The sequence below is a fragment of the Suricata suricatta genome, chromosome 7 (genome assembly GCF_006229205.1).
Source record: "Suricata suricatta isolate VVHF042 chromosome 7, meerkat_22Aug2017_6uvM2_HiC, whole genome shotgun sequence".
Classification (NCBI taxonomy): Eukaryota; Metazoa; Chordata; class Mammalia; order Carnivora; family Herpestidae; genus Suricata; species Suricata suricatta.
Window position 1 is genome coordinate 98,168,140 of NC_043706.1, and position 18,572 is coordinate 98,186,711.

Below are 18,572 nucleotides of genomic sequence, written 5' to 3' on the forward strand. Positions count from 1 at the left end.
GTGTTCAACCAAAATACGATCACACAGAAAGCCGGCTATTATTCACAAAGTGAAAGGGCCCTGAAGAAGTCACTCTTAAAAATTAGTACAATCTGGTCAGAGAATGGCATTTTCATAAAAAGGAAACTTAACTGAATACATTTAAAAATTGGCAAGAATATTCTGAGTAGCTCACAAAGGGTCTCCCAGGAATCCGAACTGGCCCCTCCCCCAGGCCGTTCCCCAGGACTGACTCTTGATGTTGATCTTGCAAAGGGAGGATATTAATTTCGTAATCGCCCTGAGAGAATTCAGTGAGGGCTGCAGGCGCTGGGTGCCTAGCCGGCGGGAGGGTTTGCTCCCTGGGTGTTGCAGGCAGGACGTCCCCAGGACGCGCTTCTGCACATTCCCACTGCTGCCCCCTCCCTCCGCCTCCCTCTCTCGCATCCAAAACAAACGACCTCGCTCAAATCCTGTTTGCACTTCACTTACTTCCTGCACGGAAGCAGGTTGCCCGTGAGCCTAGCCGCTGCTCCCTTTGGAGTTGCCTAGCTTGCCATTTCCTCCTTCTTGTCCTTTTCTCTTGTGCACGTGTGTTCTCAGAGTGAGCCCTTGCGGGGCCCTGGCTCCGTGGAATGAATTACAGGAAACTGGCCAGGGCATTCTCCCTCTGCCTCCATTCCTAGAGAGTCAGAAAGCCTGGGAATGGGTTTGGCCAGAAAGTCTCGGTACCCCCAACCTCAATTGCTTCCAGGGCCACTGACTTCCCTCACAGACTGCAAGTGCAAAACTTGCATCCGTTGCTCTCCGGGGCATCCCACATTCGCCAGGCTAGAGGACATCCTTCTTGGAAATCTTGTTTCAGAAAGGGAGTCCCCAAAGTTGTTGGAAGAGAAAGGTAAGCTCCCGGGCTGGCTCTCTCCTCCTGTTGCCCCTGCCTTGGCGGCAGCCTGCCAGCCTTTCCAATGATGAGCTGGGCCTCCCTGCCAGCCCGTTTGTTGGTCCCAGGCGCCAGGGCCCCACTAGGAAGTCTCAAAGGGTGACCGTGGCTCTCCCTCTTTCCAACAGGCCTGCCTTACAATGCTGTCTCCTTTCCTTCTCAAAGACAACTGGGTGTTGTTGCAGATTTTCTTGGAATGAGGTCAGTGGACATTGTTTCCCCCAAGAATGTTCTACTGTGCTAGAGACACAGGAAGCAGGGCAGAAAGAAGAAAGGAATCTGTGCACGTTCCATGGCACTTGTGTCCCTCCGATCTTAGCTTTATCCAAACCTGCCAATATGATTTCCTTCCAGGCTTTTCTCACATCCATGGCCTCTCGTAGGTCTCTGACTTTAAAGTGAGCTTTGAGAAAAAATAAAAAGCCTCAGAGGCTGAACTAAAAGAAAGAACAGGGCACTGAGCACGTAGCCGATGATGGTAGTGAAAAAGAAGGTCCGCAGTTATTTTATGGATGTTCTGTATCTCACCTGCTCACACTTTATACTTGCACACCCCAGATCTTAAGCCAAGCTTCAATATCATTTTATTTTTTTTTAAGTTTAATGGTTTTTATTTATTTTTTGAGAGGCAGAGACAGTGCAAGCAGGGGAGGGTCAGAAAGCGAGGGAGACACAGAATCCGAGGCAGCCTCCAGGCTCTGAGGTAGCTGTCAGCACAGAGCTCGATACAGGGCTCGAACCCACGAACCACGAGATCATGACCTGAGCCGAAACCAGACCCTGAGCCACTCAGGCGCCCCTTCAATATCATTTTAAAAGGGACATTAGGGGAGGTGCCTGGGTGGCTTAGTTGGTTGAGTGTCTAACTTCGGATCAGGTCATGATCTCACGGTCCGTGAGTTCAAGCCCCATGTGGGGTTTTGTGTTCATGGCTCAGAGCCTGGAGCCTGCTTCAGATTCTGTGTTTCCCTCTCTCTCTTCCCCTTCCCTACTTGCATTCTCTTTCTCTCTCTCAAAAATAAATTAACATTAAGAAAGATTTTTTTAAATAAAAAGATCATTAGGGCTCCCCAAGGCCCCTGAACCAAGTCTTGTTGGCCTCGTGTTAAGTCTCTGAGAAAGTATTTATTTTTTTTAATGTTTATTTTGAGAGAGAGGGAGCACACACACACATGCGTGAGGGTGTTCGTGTGCACAGGCAAGCAAGTGGGGTAGGGACGGAAAGTCAGGGAGAGAGAATCCCAGAGCTTTGCACTGTCAGCACAGAACCCGACCTCACAAACTGTGCAATCATGACCTGAGCAGGAATCAAGAATCCCACAGTTAATCAAGTGAGCCACTCAGGTGCCCTTAGCATCTGAGAATACAGATCTCTCTCCACAGCCAGTAGAATGGGACCCCTCCCCCGCCCCTGCTCCATATGACATCTAAATGAGGACAATAAATGTAAGACAGTATATTCAGTGTCCCTTATAGACCTCAGGCTTCCTCACAGTATGGTGGCCTGAGGAAGTCAGACTGCTAATACAGAATCTGAAGGTTTTAGGAGCAAGTATTTCAGCAAGCACAATGGAAATATAGCTGCCATCTTGTTTTGACTTTGGTTTGGAAGTTGCACAGCATGGTTCTTGTTATGCTCAGTTAGACCACATAATCAGAAAACCCTGCCCAGTTTTAGGGAGAGGGAACATAAACACTCCTCCTGATGAGAAGGATGTGACAAAATCTGTGGACATATTACACAATATTGACTGGCCACCTCTTTGTCTTGCAGTTAAGTTTTGTTTTGTTTTTTTCACCCTGATCTTTTCCAATTCTTCTGATTGGTCTACCTTCACCTTCTAACTTTCACACCTCAAATAAAGGCTATTTCCTCATTGAAAATGTTAGCAAGTGAGGTAGCTAGACTTCAAAGATGGCAGTCTGAGAGACTACATCTTGTGTTCTTGTGCAGTCCCTTCCCACCCTGCATCTGGGCTGGCACTGTGGAGGAAATAATCCTGTATGACTTCAAGGTCAGGTCTTTTATCTTTTCTTTTCTTTTTTTAGATTTTATTGATTTTTTGAGAGAGAGAAAGAGAGAGGAGAGAGAGAGAAAAAAACAGAGAATGAGTGGGGGAAGGGCAGAGAGCCAAGAAGAAACAGAATCTGAAGCAGGCTCCAGGCTCTGCACTGTCAGCACAGAGCCCTCTGCAGGGCTGGAACTCACAACTGTGAGATCATGACCTGAACCCAGGTCAGCTACTTAACCAACTGAGCCACCCAGGTGCCTCCCGAGGTTAGGTCTTAAGAAGCCTTGCTGCTTCTACCTAGGTCTTTTGAAATGCTCATTCTGGGGAAAGTCGGCCACCATATAAGGAATCTGACCCAAGCCCACCATGCTTTGAGGACTGTGTCACATGGAGGAACCACCAGAAGAGAGCAAATGTTTGGCTAGCCTCCGGTGATGTCAGTCGTCCTAGTCTGGCGGCCAGACATGTAAATGAGGAAGCCCTCCTAGGTGCCCAGCCTGGCTGAACATTCAGGTGACTCCAGCCCAGCTACCTTCTGACTGCAGTCGCATGTGAGACGCCAAGGAAGAACCACCCAGATGTGTCTAGTCAACCTTCAGAATTGTGAGAGATGATAATAAATCATTTCTGTAAGCCACTAAATTTTGAGATAGCAATAGACAACCAGACTACCAGGTTCCCCAAGTTCCACCTCAGAACGTCTCCCAAATCCGGTTCTCTTGGCAGGTCTTTAACATCATTTGTTTGTTAACACAAAGCTTGCTTTCTGGTTTCTTAGCAAGGACTCATGCTTTTAAGGCAGTCGGTCTTAGAGGTAAGATATGCTCACAAGCATCTCTAAAATAAAGATTAGTGCAGGAAAAAGGTGCCATGAGAGCTCAGGAAAGAGAGGGAGAATTATTGCAGCCCGGATCTGGAAGCCCTCAGGAGGAAGTAATATTGAATTGGATCTTGAATGCCAACTGGCCATTTTTGGCTTTATTTTATAGAAACAGGGAGCTACTAAAGGTTTCTCAGCAGAAAGGTGATGCGCTCAAATATACAGTTCATGAAAATGAGTTTGAAAATGATGTACAAAATCAGTTGCATTTGGGAGACACCAGACAGGGTTGGTCAATGGAGGTAGAGAGACCAATAAAGAAACGATCATGAAAATCCAGGGTAGAACAAAGAGTCCTTGAGCCGGGGCTGCTGTAGTGAGAACAGGGAGATGAGAATAGGCTTAAGAGACATTCCAAAGGTCGCTATGACTCTGAAACATTAGTTTCATGTACATGTAATGATAAAATTATTAACATCAATCCCCCTATTCCTTGAGTAATGAAGACAAAATAATTCCACAGCTTTCACTTTGTAAGGGAATGTGTTTTCTTTAAAAGAAAGTATTAAAAAATACTTTATGTTCTGTGAGAAGAAAGTAAATTGAATCCATAACTTAAAATATGTGTGATCACAGATTACACATCTGAACATTTATAACCCAGTTCTAATATATTTACATTGATGTACAGTTTCTGTCACTTATCCATCCCTCTGGAACATGAATAGTGTAAGACGCTTCTCCCCTCACCCTCCAAAAAAAGAAAATCAGAGCAATACCATTACTGATTTCAAAACTCACGTCGACCCTTGTTGGGACAGTGTGGTTGTTCCATTCTTTAAAGTATGAGCTCCCTCTAGTGGCCAAAATACTCTTTACGCTTTCTCAAATCTGCCCCATGCATTTATATTTAAATAATTTTCATGAGTGAAGTTTAACTTCCTCTGGAACTGAATTTGCACTGTTAAAATTCCCTTTGCTTTGTATTAAAAAGGATCCATACTACTCATGGTGATGCTCAACATCTACTATTGGTGTTGTAGTTTGTAGCTATCAGTTTTCAGTAATGTTCTTATTTTGTTTCAGACCACACCCAAACACAATTATCACCTAATTAATGTAATAGCTAATTTATTCCAAATTTTCTAAGGAAGTGAGGTCATCATTTGTCACTGTATAAAATGTCCTCACTGATGAACCCGTATCCTCTTAAAACGGGTTCAAGTTGAAACTATTCCCAAAATAGTCATTTCCCATTGGAATCCATCATTCCTTTAGGAAAGGGTCACCTTCAGCACATTCCACTGAAGTCACCTCTCACACTAGGGCATAGGGTAAGGCAAAGCCCCTGAGAAGGAGACAGCGGCAAGCGATGGGGAGAGAGAAGAAAGACTAATACTGAATGCCTAGTGTGTGTCAGGTGTTAGGTTTTTTTTTTATTTTACATTTGTGATCTCGTTTAAAGCCCTACAGCATTGTCATTCTATTTGTCTTCCCTTCAACATATTATTGTCAAACTCTCACACGTCATAATAAGGCACAGAAGTAAAGAAGACATTATCTCTGCCTTTAAGGTGCTTAGAGCCGAGCTGGGGGCACCGATAAGAGAAGAGATGAGTGGAGCTCACTGGGCACATGCAAGTCCGAGCGCGGGGAAAAACCTCAGGAGTGGCTCTTCGCCCCAACTGCGAAGGAGGGTGCTGAGCAATAGAGAAGACTTGCCTTCTCGAGAAACGGCTCCTAAGTTCAATCCTGAAGGATGCTGAGGAGCTGGCAGGCAGAGAGACAGGATGTCCAAAGGTCTGGAGTCAGAGCGGGCCATTAGTTCAGGCTGGCTGACACTAGGGAGTGGGTGAATGATTAATAGCCCATTTTCCAGATGACCTATCTGACACTCTGAGATGGTAATTAAGAATCCTGCCAAGACAAAAGTGGTGCCTCAGTGATTGCGTCACTGCCTGCTCGTTCACCTCTACCTTTTAGATGGGGGGAAATGACATTCCGATCAAGGCTAATGCCAAGAGTAGTAGTGCCAACATAAGTAATTACGGCCCACCTCCATCTTTGAGGCTAAAAATGGCCAGAGTTGTTTGTTTTACGCAAAAGCAAACGTCAGAAATGGTTTGCTAGCCGGTTATGATGAAAATATACAGCTACCTTTAGGAAAAGTGGAGAGAGTGGGTGTCCAGCCTTGGATGCTGACCAGAAGTTCTAATACGGTTGCCTCATCCTGCCCGTATTACTCCGTGGAGCTGCATCTTCTGGCCAAGACACAAAGTGAACAGAAAAGCTAAAAATTGTGTGGAGTCCAAATTACCCTTGAAACTTCTTTAAATAAGCCATAAAATGATTCATATAAACACAGATATGTATTTACAACCAGTACCATGAAGTATGAGAACGACTCAGCTACACAATGAGGAGCACAATATTAGAGCCTGTATGCAGGTGTGTGGGTGTTCAGCACACTCTGTCTCTAAGGGAGTTGTCAAATCCCAGTTAATGGGGCAATCAGTGGAGAATTCTAAACATTCCTGCTTGTCTGCAGAGTTTGCTTCATTCTGTATTACCATAAATCCTCTTCCACTTCATACGTTATTTTATTCACTGTTGTAATGCAAGTCTTTCAGATTAGGACAGGTGCATTGCTGATGTTGTAAAGACCAAGCCAGATGTTATATGGGACTATAACTTGCACGTTAACTGCCACATAATAGGTGCTCAATAATGTCTGCCGGGTTTAATCTGCGTTTTGTTTCCCTGGGCCCATACTCAAATATTCTTTGAGACGTTGTAGAGAAGAATTTGGCCACCTTCTACCTGTCTTCCTGGCTGGCATTTCATGGATGGTTCCCCTGTATATCAATCAACTTCATAACCTAGGGCATTCATTGTCTGTCTTTCTGAATATAGTTGGACCTACCAGGGTTTCTAAAGTCAGCCTCAAGTGATGGACTTTAATATAGCTCCCTTTCTCTGAATTTTGAGGACGATTCTTTAATTATATAGTTGGTCAGTGTCAATAAGTGTTATCTGTAACAGAAACTGATAACTGTAAGAGAAAGGGTAGGCAGTCTAATTCTCTGTTAGGGCTTTACCCCTGCCTTTTCTTTCTTTCTTTTTTATTATAGCTTATTGTCAAGTTGGTTTCCATATAACACCCAGTGCTCATCCCAATAAGAGGCCTCTTTCATGCTCATCACCCGTTTTCCCCTCGTCCCCACCCCCATCAACCCTCAGTTTGTTCTCAGTATTAAGAGTCTCTTATGCTTTGCCTCCCTCCCTCTCCTTAACTGTTTTTTTTCCCTTCCCCTCCTCCATGGTCCTCTGTTAAGTTTCTCCTGTTACACTTATAAGTGAAAACATATGGTATCTGTCCTTCTCTGCCTGACTTATGTCACTTAGCATGACACCCTCCAGTTCCATCCACTTTGCTATGAATGGCCAGATTTCATTCTTTCTCATTGCCATGTAGTATTCCATTGTATATATAAACCACATCTTCTTGATTCATTCATCAATTGATGGACATTTAGGCTCTTTCCATGATTTGGCTCTTGTTGAAAGTACTGCTATGAACATTGGGGTACATGTGCTCCTGTGGATCAGCACTTCTGTATCCCTTGGGTTAATCCCTACCAGTGCCATTGCTGGGTCATAGGGGAGTGCTATTGTTAATTTTTTGATACGTCTGCCTTTTCTAAAGTAACTATAAACACCATGGCACATCAAGATCCTATCCAAGAAATTTCTATGTCCCAAGCACTCCCTGAAACAACAGGGGACAAAGAAATGAATAATAGATTGTTCTCTGATCCTAAGGAGAAATATTTCTTTCCTTTCCTCCTTTTTAGACATAAAACAGTTATCTTTGGTAAGATGTACTCATACAGTGAAATCATAGTCTGCTTCTTCTGCTCCTTAAATTAAATTAATACTTAATCATAAAATTAATTAACTGTTAATTAATTAGCACTTCTATGACAATTCTTCGGATTTAATGACTAAATTAAGGGGTTTTTCAGTATTCTAGCTTTATGATTGTTAACAATATTATTAAAAGTTAATATAACTTAATTTACTCAATGTTCTAGTTCATCTGTTCTCATTAAGAATATCTGACAACTCACTAATAAGGTAATCAGTTTAGAGGCATTTTTATGTAAACATGTCTATCATTTCAATATATTGTTATCACTATGATCTGGAAAAAAAACAAGAATCTATTTTTATTGAATAGAAAGGTATTAAAAGTATTTTTTCCTCTTCACACAAAAAAGAATCATAATGTATGGACTTTTAATTTTTTCTCCAATCAGACAGATGTGTGGGTATGGTTGTGATTTGCAATTCTCAGGCTATTTATAGATTTGGATATCTTTCATATATTTATCAGCCATTTGATTTCTTCTTTTGTGAAGTGTCCACTCAGGTCTTCTGGCCATTTTGCTTATTTATTTTTACTAGTATTTGACATTCTGGAGTTTGTTTCTTTGTTTTCTTTGTTTTGTTTGGTTTTGATTTTGGTTTTGATTATATGTATTCTAAATACTTTCACCATTCTGTTTCTGTATTTTTAGTTTTTAAAGAAATAAACACTTTAAATTTAATGTCTGAAACAAGTATTTACTTAGCTTTTGTTTTTAAAAGATGTTTGGCTGGGTATCGAATTCTAGCTTGACTGTTTTTCTTTCCACGCTTTAAAGATGCTGCTTCACTCTCTTCTGGTTTGCATTGCTTCAAATGAGGTATCTACTGCCATTCTATCTCTGCACATAATGTGTCTTCTTCCTGTAGCTGCTTTTAAGGTCTTTATCTTTATCACTAGTTGTAATCAATCTGTTATATTCCTTGATGGCATTTTCTTTGTGTTTCTTGTGCTAGAGGTTTATTGAACTTCTTGGATATGTGGATTTATAACTTTCATCAAATGTAAAATGTTTTTAGTCTTTATTTCATCATTTACTCTTTCTACGGCCACTTTTCTCCTTCAGAGACTAGAATTACAGGTATATTAGGCCACTTAATGTAGTCCTATGGTGCAGTACGATTCTGTTTTTCCCTGTCTTTCTCTACATTTCATGTTGAATAGTTTCTATTGCTTGTCTACAAGTTTATTAGTATTTTCATCTGCAATGTTTACTATGCTCTTACTCCCAGATAGTATTTTCTCATCTAAGTTATTGTATTGTTTCATCTCCAGAAGTTCTATTTGGGGGAGCAGCTAGGTGACTCAGTAGGTTGAAGCATCCAACTCTTGATTTTGATCATGATCTCAGTTTCATGAGTTTGAGCCCCACACTGGACTCATCAGTGATCTCGTTGAGCCTGCTTGGGGTTCTCTCTCTCTCTCTCTCTCTCTCTCTCTCTCTCTCTCTCTGCTCCTCCCTCTTACTCATGGACGCTCTCTCAAAATAAATAAATGAGCTTAAAAAAAAAGAAGTTCTGTATGGGTATTTTTCGTTTCTTTGATGTCATTACATAACATGTATAATCCTATTTCTGTCATCTTAAACATGTGGAATATAAATGGTTTTAATCTCTTGTGTACACATCTAATTTTCTCATCTGTATAGTTTATAGGTCTGTTTCCAATGATTTTTTCTTTTCATGATGTCTTTTGTCTTTTTGCTTGCCAGACATTATGAATTGTATTTCGTTGGGGACTAGATTTTTGTGTTCCTGTAAACAGTCTTAAGCTTTGCTCTGAGATGTAGTTAGTTTATGGGAAATCTCTGGTCTTTTCTCTAGACCTGTTTTGAATTCTGTTCGATGATGCCAAGCAGCCATCAGGTGCAAGCTGATTTTGCACCATCACTAAGGTGATGCTCTTCTGAGAACTTTACCTGCTGCCACATGAATTATGTGGTTTTCTAGTCTGGCTAATAGAAACACAAACTATTTCTGGCCCTGTTGAGCTCCAGGTTTTATTCTCTCTGCTTCTTTTGGACAGTTCTTTCTGTAGCCTCAGAAATTTTGTCACAAACATGTGCTACTCAGTACTTAGCTGAACCCTTCATGCAGATTTTTGAAGCTCTCTCTTTATGCACATGTACATATGTATATAGATGCTGTCTTGTGGACTCTAGCCATCTGACCTCCCCTTAACCGCCAACTCTATCTTCTCTACCCACGGAGACTGCTGAACTCCATTTGTATTCTCCCTCACCTGTGCTGTGGCCTAAAGCTCTATCTAGGAAGTTAGTAGGAACAATTACGGTTGTTTTAATTTGCTAGGGCTACCATAACAAAACACCACAGACTAGGTGGCTTGAAGAAGAGAAATTTATTTTCTCACAATTTGGGAGGCTAGAAGTCCAAGATCAAGGTGTCAGCAGGGCCAGACCCTTCCTGAAGGCTCGAGAGAAGAATCTTGCTAACTTTTGCTAGCTTCCTGTGGTTGCTGGAAATGTAGCTACATCACTCCAATTTCTGCCTGTCTTCACTTGGCCATCTTTCCTCTGGGTACGTCTCCTGGTCTCCACATCACTTTTTCCTTATAAGGATTCTAGTCAGCAGATTTAGTCTCTACTCTAATCTAGTATGACCTTATCTTAACTTGATTACATCTGTAGAAACCCAATTTTCAAATAAGGTTACATTCACAGGTATCAAGGGTTAGCACTTCAACATATCTCTTTGGGGGACAAAATTTCCCACAAAAATTACTTTGAAAAATAAATACATTTATTAATATAGTTGAATACATACATAACTTAAGCCTAGCAAGCAATTCCATTCCTAAATGCATATCTTAGCAACACAACTACTGTGTGCACCAGATTGTAAGAATATGTTGAGCAGTATCATGTACATGTTACATAAAGGTGATAGGGATAAACGAATTCTGGCATATTTGTGTAGTAAAGTACTGTCACGCAACGAACACGAACCAACTATACATACATCCACCAACTGGAATGGATCTTACAAACATACTGTTTGGCAAAAAGTACTAGTCACAAAAGAACATATATAGTGTAATTTTACTAAAATTAGCAGTTTGTGTTTATATTTCAGGCCACAAGCTCCTACATGTAATTTGAAGAAATTCATACAGGAAGTTTGACATGAAGATGTAAGTATGAATTCTCTGCTAATTCAAGCTGTTTTGAAGAGAAAAGAGTTTTGCACTTTCCAGAGAATCTGACAGGTTGGTTCATCCAAAGTAGAGATCGGCAAACTTTTTCTGTAAAACCTGGCAGTCAAAGCAACCAGAGACATCCCCTAAGAGATGAGCACGGCTGTGCTCCAGAACAGCTTTATTTGCCACAACAGGCGGCGGGCCGCCTTTGGCCCACAGACCATAATTAGTTGCTCCTGATCAAAAGTACAGATAGAATGATGTCAACAGCCCATGTCACCTGCTCAAAAGCCTTTATCTTATTTATTTCTTCTTTCTGCCAAATTAAGCCCAGTCTCTGTTCAAAGCACTGCAGGATTTGGGTCTCATCCTATGTCTCCAACCTGATTTTTTCCCCTCTACTCCTCAATCACAACTTTGAATTTGAATCAAGTTGGGGTCTGAGGCACTCCCTCAATGTCCCCCATGCTCCATGCTCACACCGTTTCCACCAAATGGAATGTTCCCATAAGAACTAAGCCAGGGCTGCCTTCTGCTCATCTTTCCAGAGTTAACTCACATATGCCGCTTCCTCAACAACTTTTTAAAACATCGGATCCAACTTTCTCATCTCGATTTCCATAACACCTATTTCTTTCATATCTACTTTAAGGCTCTTTTGTCTCTTTTTTTTTTTCTTGAGGTATAATTTACACATAATAAAATCCACCCATTTTAAGTGCATAGTTGATGAATTTTGACATTTGCATACACTTGTATAATCACCATGACAACCAAGATATAAAACATTTCTATAATCCCAGAAAGGTTTTTTGTGCCCCTTTGAAGTCAGCCCCTTCTTCCAAACTCTGGCCAAAGGTAACCTCTGCTCCTCTTTGTTGTTATAGTTTTGCCTTTTCTAGATTCTCATGTAAGTGGAACCATAGAGTATATGTCTTTTTTTATGTGACTTTCTTTTATTTTTAATTTTTTATGTCTTTATTTTATTTTGAAAGAGAGAGACAGAGTGAGCGGGGGAGGAGCAGAGAGAGGAGAGACACAGAATCTGAAGCAGACTCCAAACTCTGAGCTGTCGGCACAGAGCCCTACGTGGGGCTCGAACCCACAGACTGTGAGATCATGATCTGAGCCGAAGTTAGATGCTTAACCGACTGAGCCACCCAGGCGCCCCTTTTTATATGGCTTTCAATTAGGATAAAGTTGCTGAGATTCATCCATGCTGTTCTTAAAAGTATTTTGTTCCTTTTTAAAAAGATATACCACAAAATTTATTGGTAGACAGAGATTTGAATTGCTTATGAATAGTGTTGCTATGAACATTTGCAAACACATCTGAAAACACGTGTTTTCATGTTTCTTTGGCAAATACCTAGGAGTGAGATTGCTAGGTCTATGAAATGCCAGACTGTTTTCCACAGTCAACTCAGGAAAGTTCCAGTTGCTCCACATCCTTGCTAGCGCTTGGTCATCAGTCTCTAATTTCAGCCATACTAGTGGATGTGGTGGTATCTCAGTACACTCTTCATTTGCACTTCCCTAATCACTGTGTTAAGCTACTTTTCATGGTGCTTATTAGCCATCTGTATATCTTCTTCAGTGAAATGCCTAAGTGCTTTACCCAGTTAAAAAAAATTTTTTTTTTTTAATGTTTATTTATTCTTTGAAAGAGAGAGAGAAAGAGCGTGTGAGAGAGTGACAGCATGATCAGGGAAGGAACAGAGAGCAAGGGAGACAGAGAATCTGAGGCAGGTTCCAGGCTCTGAGCTGTCCGCACAGAGCCCAGTGAGGGGCTCAAACTCACAAACTGTAAGATCATGACCTAAGCGGAAGTCAGACCTAAGCCACCCAGACGTTCCATGTTATACCCAGTTTTAAAATCGGATTTTTCTTGAGTTGTAAGAGTTCTTTATCAGTTCTGGATAAAAGTCCTTTGTCAGATATGTTTTGCAGATATTTTCTCCTACCCTGTGGCTTGCCTTTTTGTTTGCTTAGCTGTTTTTCTTTATGAAGAAAAAGAATACATTTAATGAAGTTCATCCTCCTTGTTTTTTGCAAACCCCAGAAGGGTGGGGAATGTGAGTTACACATCTTAAGTGCATAGCATACCATGGGTACCTGTAAATATATGATAATAAGACTGGAAGCTAATATGTAGTGGGCACTATGATTACTGATTTATATATTTCTTTGCATCTGATTGCACCCACCTGTATGTAGGCATTCTTTTCCTTATTTTGGTGCTGAGGAGATGAAAGCACAAAGAGGTGGAGTAACTTCATCAGTTAAGGGACTAGTAAGCGATAGTGTCAGAATTCAAACCAGAGTCTGTTTGACTTTGAAGTTCATGCTTTTAGACACATTAGGATGGCCCCCTTTGTTGGATGCCTAGGTAAATGAATTAATGAATGGTGCCTTGTTTGCTCTTAAAGATTATGGCTATGTCCACATGTATTAGTATTTGCCTTTGTGTGCATTAAAAACTCTGCAACAATTCAAAGTTCTGAAAATAGTGATTAGCCATGATGGGAAGAGAACGTTGTGGAACCAAAAATAGGAAATAAAGTTTACATATTTTACATTTTTTATTTTTGATTCAGGTGGATGTATTAGGTACTATATCAAACTATTAAAAAAAAAACTGAAGCCCCATATTTAGGACAATGGCATATATTAGAAATCAATAGAAAAGTAGCTTACACATTTTATTAAGGAAATAGTTACTACTGATTCTGCAAGAGAGAGAGAGAGAGAGAGAGAAATCATTACATTTCTGTGCCTTTAGAGTAGAGGATATCTCTTACAATATTTTAGATTCAAAAACTCCACATGTGACTGTAGATATGCATGCAAATCTAGGCCAAGGGCAAGAGGTCATGCCTTCAAAATTCCCTCTTCAGTCATGTGTTAGTTCTAATGTCCCGTAGCCGAGCCCATCTGCCTGCTTACTCTTGCCTCTCAACGAAGGAAGAGTCAGTTGCTGTTAAAAGCTTTGGGTTATTAACATAGAATTTGTACTTATAGTTGTCCCAGATTCACAGGACAAGTTAACAATGAATTCTGAAGGCCTCCCCTGGAATTAATGAAAACACAAGGTATAGCAGACCTCACTGGCCTTCATGAGAAGGGCTGCGATGGATTGAATTACTGGGCCCACCCCACATGCTCTGTTAGATTCACAGCTTGGAAGAGCCAACGTGGATATAGTTGAGTATGGACATGACATCAATAAGACATGTCGAAGCTATTCATCACTTTGACGTTTCACTAAAGCCCTGACAGAAACCACACTTTCCCTTGTGACTGGTTGGATATCTTGCTATGCTCCTAAGGCAGCTTCTGCAGACCTGAAAGTGCAGGTAAAGGAGTGGCTGTGTGTCTTTGGCTTCCCGTTCCAGCGCCCTGGCTTCCTGGGTCACAGCATGCATTATCTGGGGATTGAAGGGATGACCCTTGTCCAGAAGGCTGGGTACATAGGGGACGATGCCACAGCCAGCAGCAGTGACACCTGTGGAATGAGCCAGGTGGAGACGAGCTGAGGAGGAAAGGGAGACCTGGGAGTGGGCCTAGGAAGTACAGTGTTTGGGGGTGTTTATATAGAAGGGAAGTGAAGTCATTACTAATGATTCTGGGTGAGACAGAGAGAAGGAGAGAGAAACCATTGCAAGCACCCACCCCCAAGGGCTTACACTGTAGAGAGTGCACTCTGCACGTAGAGTGCATTTCGTTGACAGGAAGCTCCGTGCAAAAGTCCCAAGCAATTCCTTAGATGTCTGTTGTTTTGATGAGCTTAGAAAGATCCAGACATGGAAATGTGGCAATGGCTGTAATGGGTATAATAAACCCCATTGGCCATCTTGGATTTTAGCTCCCTGCAATGGTGGTTCTCCTCAGCTAAGGAACCCCGAGCAATCTTTTCCCCTTTCAGGGGTTTAGAGGATTATCATATTATATAGTAATAATAGCTTGTATAGTGCAGTAAAGAACAGTGAAATATAAATGCCCATAAGTAGTATGGTGCAGTAATTAAGAGCCCAGAATCTGGTAAAAAATCTCAGCTCTGTCACTTTCGAGCCTTAAGGTGATAAGACAAGACAATTAATCACTTTACACCTCAATCTTCTCATCTCAAAAATAGATATAGGGGCGCTTGGGTGGCTCAGTCGGTTGAGCGTCCGACTTCAGCTCAGGTCATGATTTCACGGTTCGTGGGTTCGAGCCCCGCGTCGGGCTCTGTGCTGACAGCTAGCTCAGAGCCTGGAGTGTGCTTTGGATTCTGTGTCTCCCTCTCTCTCTGACCTTCCCCTGTTCACACTGTCTCTCTCTCTCTCTCAAAAATAAATAAAACATTTAAAAAAATTGAAAAAGAAATAATAATGATAATAATAGTATTTGCCTAGATAAGTTGTTTTGGAAGAGAAACACGGTAAGTATATAATGTGCTTAGCATAATCCTGGAAAAAAGGAAACTTCCAATAAATTTTAGCTGTCATTGTGATTACCATCATTGTTGCTATCTTATTAAATTATGACTCCAGCTTATCTTCCACTTCCCATATTTACTGTTAACAAATCATTCGATATAGAGTCTGATGTCCACCTTGGCCCAGATTTTTGTCATCTTGACTCAAAATACACATGCTTGTTGGTCCCGAGTCTCATTCTTCTGCCTCTCAAACCTTTGACTAAGCGCATATCCTGAGGAAAGAAAGTATATGGCAAATACACTTGTCATTTACATTATCTGACAGGGTGAATATTTGTTTCCTAGAAGCCTGATATTGAAAACACATAGCACTGCTAAAAGCATTAAATAAAATAGAATTATACTTACACCAATCTATACTTTCTAAATTTATTGATGGAGATGAAGAAAATAGGCTGGTGTGGATTTTGTACGATTTCTGCTTCACACTAACCTAAATTCAAACAGCGCATTCAGCTAAAAATATTGTTTCTCCCATGAGGTCTCAATATTGCAGAGGAAAATGTCTCTGAGAAGTGCATTACTTGATATAGTGAGTGACCTTGCATTCTGGAGGAGAAATTCCACAAGAACATCACCACCACATTCTCCAGAAGTTAAGATTCTTTGGCACTGAGTCACGACCGACCTAGGGACCCCAGAAGTACAGAGTAAATGACACCAGCAGTGTGGCCAGCCTCGGTGGAGTTGACAATAGAGGGTGTCTTTGTGTGGTCAATGTTGGCTTCATTTTGTGGCCAGGCCCATTGAGTTGGGGGTGACGGAAGGCAAGAAAGAAACCAGACCCACAATTAAAAGATGGCCGGCCAAAGCCCACGGGAGAGAGAAACCACCTCAGAAGCCTCACAGAAAATACTTGCCTTGGAGGTTCTTCCTTAGAAGGACGTTGAGGGTTGTTAAATGTATCCTGATGTTAGGAAAGTGAGAATTTTATTTGTTTCTTACACAGAAAGAAAAACCAAGAAGAAAAGCACTACTCTTAAGAACAGTTTTTTTTAAACTATAAAAGTAGACCACATGTTGTTGCTTTCCAATACTTAACATTGAACTTCCTTCACCGTCCCATAAGCAACCTTGTGGACTTGAGCTGGCAGGCCTGTAGGACCACCAAACTCATCCCTGTCTGCTCCCCCTTCAGCGGGGAGACATCTCAAGCCACATCTGTGTCTGCTTCATGTCCATGGTGTGGAGGCAAGTGCCACACTTTTCTTGGGCAACACAGTAGTTATCAGTGGGATTAATGTTGTAAAGAAACCCTCAGGGGCATCAAGATGGCATCTGCCAGCAAAGTTATTCAGGCAGTCAAACCACGTACTCCATTAATAAAGTTCCCTGACAGAAGAGACAATCTCACACTCAATGTATCCGAAGTTGTGAGATCCGCAGGACAACCATCTCACTCTTCTTCGGGTTCACAGCCTTCTAAGGGAAGGAAATCACCAGATTTGTTGATGCCTCAGGGTCCACCAGATACTGCAGGAATAATAAAAAACGTTACTTCAGAAATACATAAGGAAGCTTGTGTCTCAAGAAGAAATTGACTGTATCCAACGTGGAGGTCCAGGGTAATCACTGACAGTGTGGCTGCTGTCTGTCATCAGGCAGAAGAATGGTCTTTATAGTAAAGGACTTCCAAAATGGCACCTGAGAAATTACACATTAAAAAACTTGAATAAATACTCTGTAAACAAAAAATGAAATATAGAAGATATAGATGGACATTGTATCTCCTAATATATGTATCTTGGTCAGCTTCTCCACAAGCTTACCTACTTGTTTACATACTTATTAAAGTATACATTAATAATACTTTTTTTAAATTATTTTTTTAATGTTCTTTTAAATTTATTTTTGAGAGACAGACAGAGACAGCATGAGCAGGGAAGGTTCAGAGAGAGAGGGAGATCCAGAATCTGATGCAGGCTCCAGGCTCTGAGCTAGCTGTCAGCACAGAACCCAATGTGGGGCTCGAACCCATGAACCGCGAGATCATGACCTGAACCGAAGCTGGATGCTCAACTGACTGAGCCATCCAGGCGCCCCTACATTAGTAATACTTAATGAAATTATCAGCTCCGCTGTCACCATTATCCTTATTTTAATTCACTAACCTTTATACCAAGGCCAAATCCATTAGCATCTTTATACTTTGTTAAAGCCATCTATGTAAAGTTGGCATAAAAACCTAGAGTAACCTATAGTTAGTAACAGTTTCCATGTGTATTTTATTTTTTTAACTCCAAATCTCAAGCCATTTTATTTTATTTTTTTTTAATTTTTTAAAATGTTTTATTTATTTTTGATACAGACAGAGACAGAGCATGAGCAGGGAGGGGAAGAAAGAGAAGGAGACACAGAACCGGAAGCAGGCTCCAGGCTCCGAGCTGTCAGCACAGAGCCCGACGCGGGGCTTGAACCCATGAATGTGAGATCTGACCTGAGCCGAAGTCGGAGGCTTAACCGACTGAGCCACCCAGGCGCCCCTCAAGCCATTTTAGAAAGAAACATTATTGCATTCTTAATGAAAAATAAACTAATCATAAAAAATGAAGGCCAATCTAGGCGCACTTGGGTGGCTCAGTCGGTTAAGTGCCCGACTTCGGCTCAAGTCATGATCTTGCAGCCTGTGAGTTCAAGCCCCGCATCGGCTCGTGCCGACAGCTCAGAGCCTGGAGGTGCTTCAGAATCTGCCTCCCTCCCTCTGCTCCTCCCCCGCTCACACTCTGTCTCTGTCTCTCTCAAAAATAAATACATATTAAAACAAATTTTTTTAATGAATGCAATCTAAATAACAGCCAATAAAAAGTTAGCAAATTCTGGTAATTGATAAAAGAGTATACTATGCAGTCATTAAAATTATGATATAGCTTTATATTAAATTTTTATTAAAAAATAAAAGCAGTTTAAAATATGTATAATACCTTATTTTGTAGAAATATGTATGGGTGTATGTGTAAAAATATGTATGAGTATGTTTGTGTTTGTAAATGAAGTATTTTACACTGATTTGCTACCATGATGGGGAAGGGGTACATTACAACTGATTCTTGTTTTTATATTTTATAAATTAGTCTATTTTCTGTTTTTATAACAATGGAGAAGTATTACTTTACATACAGAAAAAATACAACCAATTTAAAAGAATATGTAGCGGGGCGCCTGGGTGGCTCAGTCGGTTAAACCTCCGACTTCAGCTCAGGTCAGATCTCACGTTCATGGGTTCGAGCCCTGCGTCAGGCTCTGGGCTGACAGCT

General features: G+C 41.2%; 1 pseudogene; it reads left to right on the plus strand.

Annotated features, from left to right (window-relative positions):
* The first annotated feature begins 684 nt into the window (after positions 1–684).
* LOC115295312 lies at positions 685–16,887 on the plus strand (annotated as a pseudogene).
* The last annotated feature ends 1,685 nt before the right edge of the window (positions 16,888–18,572 follow it).